This window comes from Tupaia chinensis, unplaced genomic scaffold (assembly GCF_000334495.1).
Source record: "Tupaia chinensis unplaced genomic scaffold, TupChi_1.0 Scaffold000477_1, whole genome shotgun sequence".
NCBI lineage: Eukaryota > Metazoa > Chordata > Mammalia > Scandentia > Tupaiidae > Tupaia > Tupaia belangeri.
The window spans coordinates 3,133,033-3,138,351 of record NW_006159986.1 but is presented as its reverse complement, the minus strand read 5'-3'; positions in this window follow the sequence as shown (position 1 = coordinate 3,138,351).

Sequence of the window (5,319 nt, the reverse complement as noted above, 5' to 3'; positions counted from 1 at the left end):
GGCTGGGGGGGGGCAGCCTGCTGGAGCTCCAGCCCCCACGATGGCAGGGCAACTGGGGTGCCCACTCCTCACCCCCTGCTCAAGCCCTGGCTTCTGCCTCTGCAGTTGGGGAGCTGCAGGCCCAGGCCCCAGGCTGCCTGTGGTTTGGGCTCTGGTCTTATTGGGCCCAGTGAGTGGTGGTGGCAGGATGTGGGAATCCCGAGAGCTGGGTGGGGCTGAGGGCCCTTCGGAGGCTGAAACAGCAGGGGGGGCATGTTCTGTTTGTCCTCCCAGTCTCTGAGGCCTTTGTCCTGACCCACTGGGCACTCTGGCAGTCAGGGGGGTTCGTGCCCATGGGGGCTCAGCTCTGGGGGTGCTGCCAGTGTCTTGCCAGTCTGGCCGTGCATCCTCCACCCCCAGCTGGGCTACTTGCATTGTCACGTGGGGCTGGGGGCTGTCTGTGGGTCTTGCTCAAGGTCAGTCCTCACCACTCGCTTGGGGTACAGATCTCCCCACAACCTATTCCTGTCTCTGGGCCAGTTTCCGCTCCTATGAAGTGAGAAGAGAAGCCTGCTCGCCAGCATCCCTGGGTTCTTGGTGGATGAACTGTCATCTTGAGCCCGAGGAGGAGCTTTGGGTCCTGAGAGGGGGTGGACTGAGACCCCTCTTCCCCACCATGGGACCCCATCTGCCTTTGCCCAGCCCTGCTCTGCAGTTTCCCATCATGCTCTGCAGGTCAGGCCAGGCTCCTGGTGGGGAGTGGGGACAGCAACCTCGCGCCTGGGATTTCGGGACCCCACCAGCTGCCAACATCTTCCTCGAGGGCTGCTGGTGAAGCAGCATTTCAGTCCCACCAGTCCCAGTCACAGGGTGCCCCTTGTCCACTCGCACCCAGTCTGGGGGCTCAGGCGGCTTCACGTGTCCCCTTCATCATGCTTGCAGTAGGCAGGGCCAGGCTGTTTCCTGGGAAATCTGTGGCCAGCCCAGAGCAGGCCCAGGGTGGCTCAGGCTGCAGAAATCACTTCCTAGGCCTTGGTGGGAACAAACAGGCCCTAGCCCTGGGCACAGGGTGGGTGTGGGAGTTCTGTCCTGCTTGGAGGTCAGGAAGAGTGACAGCAGGGCTGTGGGAGGAGAGGCTGAGGGATGGATCAGGACATTGCTGGACATTGGGGCTGGATGCTCGGCCTCACAGCGAGGACAGCAGGCTGAGGTCTGGGCAGCTGGGGATCTGGGCTTGGGGGGGAGCCGAGGAGGCGTGGCCCACGGCCCCACCTGGCCCATCCTGAGCTGTGGTGGGCGGAACTGGCCTGGGATGCCCCAGGCTGGAGCAGGGGCCCCTCAGCTCCTGTCAGCCCTCCTTTGGCTGAGCCCTGGGATGGGGAATCTCTGGGGACTTTGGCTGCCTCCCTCCTCTCCTGTCCAAGGCCCCATGGGGTGGCACTTTGTCCTGGGGGGTGGTGCTGTGTGCAGTGGAAGGAAGTACCTGGGCCCTGACAGCCCCGCTGTGTCCTGGGTTCAGGATGGTTCAGTGCACATGTGCGTGGGAATGTGGGTACATGCATGCACATGCGTGTGCTGGCAGGGAGGCAGTTGCCCCGGTGGAGGTGGGCTTCCGTTTCTTAGACTGAGGTCCCTGCATTTGGATTCTGAGCCTTGAAGGATTATGGGAAGTGGCACTGAGAGCCAGGCCCAGGGCAGTCTGGGAGATCCGGGGACAGGCGAGAACAGGCTGGGAGGGCGTGGCAGCAGCCGGAATGTGTGGGCCTGAACGGCCCCACCCTCCTTCATCCAGGAACGGGCCTGGGTTGAGAAGCCAGACCAGTCCTTTCCTCAGCTGTTCCAGCTCTGCCCCTGCTCCCTCCTGGGGTGCACCCCACACCCCCATTCTCTGTGCCGGGCTAGAGCCACAGGGCTCCGGGGGCAGGCTCTTTGGCAGAACCTGGCGACTTTTCCTGAAGATTCCCACATTCTTGGTGCTGTGTGTTTCTGCCCTTTGCACAGATAGACCCTCTGTTACCCGCGGGGGCCTCCTTCTGGGCAGCTAGGGAAGAACATGGCTGCACCGGGGAGGGTCTTCCTGAGCCCAGGCTTGTGGCATCTAGGCTGGCTCTGCTCCAGCACCGCCAGTCCTGGAGATTCTGGCCTCTGTGGAGTGGCTTTGTCTTCCCCTGTCCTGCACGATTGACCGGGCATGTGGCGGCCTTCAGGGGCAAGACCATACTCCTTGCTGTGGCAGGCTGGCCACTGCCAACCTCTCACAGGCTGGCCCTCACAGGCTGGCCCTGCCAACCTCCTCTGGCTCAGCTCCTGTTTGTCTCCCTAGCTGACTCCCTCATCCAGGAAGTCTCTCTTTCCTGAAGGTACCAGGCCTCTGTGGCCCCTGGCCTTGTGTGTGCCAGTCACCCCCTGCATGCTAACACCTGCCTGTGACCGTCCTCAGAGCTTTCCCTGGCTGTCCTGCTTCTTGTGGGCATCAGGGACCCGGCTTGGCTACTCTTATGGCCCCAGGAGACCTTGTGAGGGCCAGGTATCAGTTCTCCACGGTCAGGGACTGTATGTCCCCTGCCATGTCCCCAGGGCAGACCCTCCTGCCACAGGTCCGGGAGTAGAGGGTGAGCCCAGGGAGGAAGTTCGAATGTTGTGCTGAGGCCCATGAAGGGCCCCCGCACCCCCCTGGCCCTGATTCTGCTTCCTCCAGGCTGTGGAGACGTGTTCCTCTCCGGTGGGATCAGGGTCTCCTGGGAAGATTCCAGAAGTCTCTCTTGGGATCAGGGAGGGTACGTGCCCTTCCTCCCCCCAACAAGAATGTAAGATTAATGGGTCAGAGTGACAATGGCAGCTTTGTGTGTAAGTGTATGCAAGAGTGCTCAAAGCGTGAGCACTGTGAGGCTGTGTGAGTGTGAAAGTGTGCCAGTGTGTGAAACTTGAGTTGTGTGTGTGTATTAGTGTGAGTGTGTAAGTTCACAAGTATGAGCATGTGTAAGCCTGTGAGTGTGATTGTGTGAATCTGAGGTCGTGTGAATATGCGTAAGTGTGGGCCAGGGAGTCAGTGAGCGTGTATATGGAGGTGCGTGAACAGGTATGGATCTGGGAGTAGGTGTGGTATACGCCCGTGGGTGTGAATATATGTGCGAGTTGTGGGTGAGAGTAAATGTGGGAGTCCATGGCCCGGAGCCTGGGAGTGAGTGTGAATGTGTGTGAGTAGGTGGGTAAGTGTGGTAGGTCTGTGAGTGTGTCTGTGTGACTATGAGTGTGTGCAAGTGAGCTGTGTGTCAGTGTATGAAGGCGTGCATGTGAGTGTATGGGCCGATGAGTGTGTGTGTCTGTGTGTGTGTGAACCTGAGTGTGTGTGTGCATGTGCGTGTGAGCTGTATGTGAGTGTGGACCTGAGCATGTGTGTGAGCTGTGAGCTATATGCACAGGAGCCCATGAGTGAGTAAATACACATCCCCCTAAGCATATGGTCATGCGAGTGTAAATGTACATGTGAGTCATGCGTGTGAATTGTGTGTAAATGTGCAGCTATCCTGCAAGAGTGTTGACGGGGACCTAGGGCCGTAGGAAAAGCTGGGTCCAGGCTCCCTTCTTCCCCCAGGCCCTGGTCAAACCCTGGGAACCCAGCCTGTCCCCACGAGCTCTTGGGAAACCTGGGGAGAGCAGAGGCTGCGTTTGGCCCGGGAGGGTTCACTCCGAGGGTGAGTGGCCTTTCCACCTTGTAGAGAGAGCTCAGAGGCCATTCTTTATTATTTTTTAAAAGTAATGTAGAATAAATTCAAAATAATATTTACAGAATGGATGCAGGGTTCAAGAACTAAGCTACCCCACCTGTGACCCCACCACCCAGTTTCAACACTTCATCTCTGACATGAGCCCTTTCCGGGCTGCCTGACTGCCAGGGAGGGGTTCCAGCCTGGATTTGGGGCTGTTATTTCCGTGCTCTCCTTTATGGATCTGAAGCTAGGCCTATGTGCTCTGGTGAGGCCTGGACAAAACATGGGACTCTCCTCCAGGCCGGCAGGAGCAGCTCAGTGCTGCCCTCTGGGGGTGCAGGATGGTGGCTTCCTCCTGCTCAGCCCCGCCCAGCCCAACCCGGTGAGAAGGAGCCCACCCGGCTGGACCGTGGTGAGACCCCATAGAGAGGTGGATGCAATTTGCACACATTTGCAGAACATGCATGGACACAGATTTGCACACAGAGCTTTCACAGACGTGTGCACATAGACTCTTCTATCGTTTGTGTTATGCCCTGAGTAGGGTGCCACGCCCTATGCGATGCTCCCACAGCTGCTGCTGTTCCTATGGCGGTGGCAGAAGGGTGGGGGTGATCTCCACGTGGTGAAGAGTGCCATGCCTCAGGGACCCTCGGACTCAGGCTAGGAAGGCTGGGTGGGAAGCTGGCTTTGGGGTAAACAGTTTCATAGAAGGACCTGAAGTTAGTTGGGGGGCGAGGAGAGAATCTGCCAGGGTCAAGGAATGGAATCTTAGAGGGGGAGAATCAGAGGAAAGGTCCAGTCAGCTTCAGAGGGAGCAGTTCCTGTCCGTGGGCCTGGGGGCAGGGTAATGGACACAATGGCCCAGCCCGGGCCTGGTCCTGTGGGGGGTGGAGGGGCTGGAGGGGCTGGAGAGGAGCTCCAGTGAGTTGGAGCCAGACCCTTGGAGGAGAAAGAGTAGTGGAAGATTGGGTCTCCAGGGTCCGACGTCTCTCTTCCAACCCCAGCAGCTTCTTCCAGACTGCCGCGCAGAGGATCATGACCCAGAGTGGCCAGCAGAGGGCGCTCCAGTTACAGATTTGAGGCTCCAGCTGGCGGGATGGAGAAACGTCGGGTACAATAGGCCTTCTTTCTTGGAAAGCAGCGGGGACCTGGAATCTGAATGGAAAGCATCCCATGGGAAGCCACCAAGCATAGGGGGAGAAGAGACGACCTCGTGAAATGTTCTGTTTCTCCCCACCCCTTGCTCTCTGGTCAGACGTCTGTCTGACCAATGTTTCTGTCCTCTGGTCTTCAGGTGGTGACCCTGAAAGTGATGGCCCCCTCCAAACTGCCATAGAGGTCTTTCCCAGGGTCCTGGGGTCTGTCAAGGGCAGCCTTTCAAGAACTTTCTAGAAAGTTCTCCAGAGCTCTCGCCCAGGGCTCTGCCTCTGCTGTCTCTGGGTGACCTCGCTGCTCCCTGCTTCCCTCCCTTGCCTCTGGGAGGACTTCCCTGTCCTGTGCCCTTCCTCAGCCTGCCCACATCCAAGGCGGCTTCTCAGTGGCTGTCATGGATTCAGAGTTCTCCGAACCAGACGCGGCCCTTGGCCTCCTGCCACGAGGGGCTCCAGGCTCCACGCACTGGCTGGCG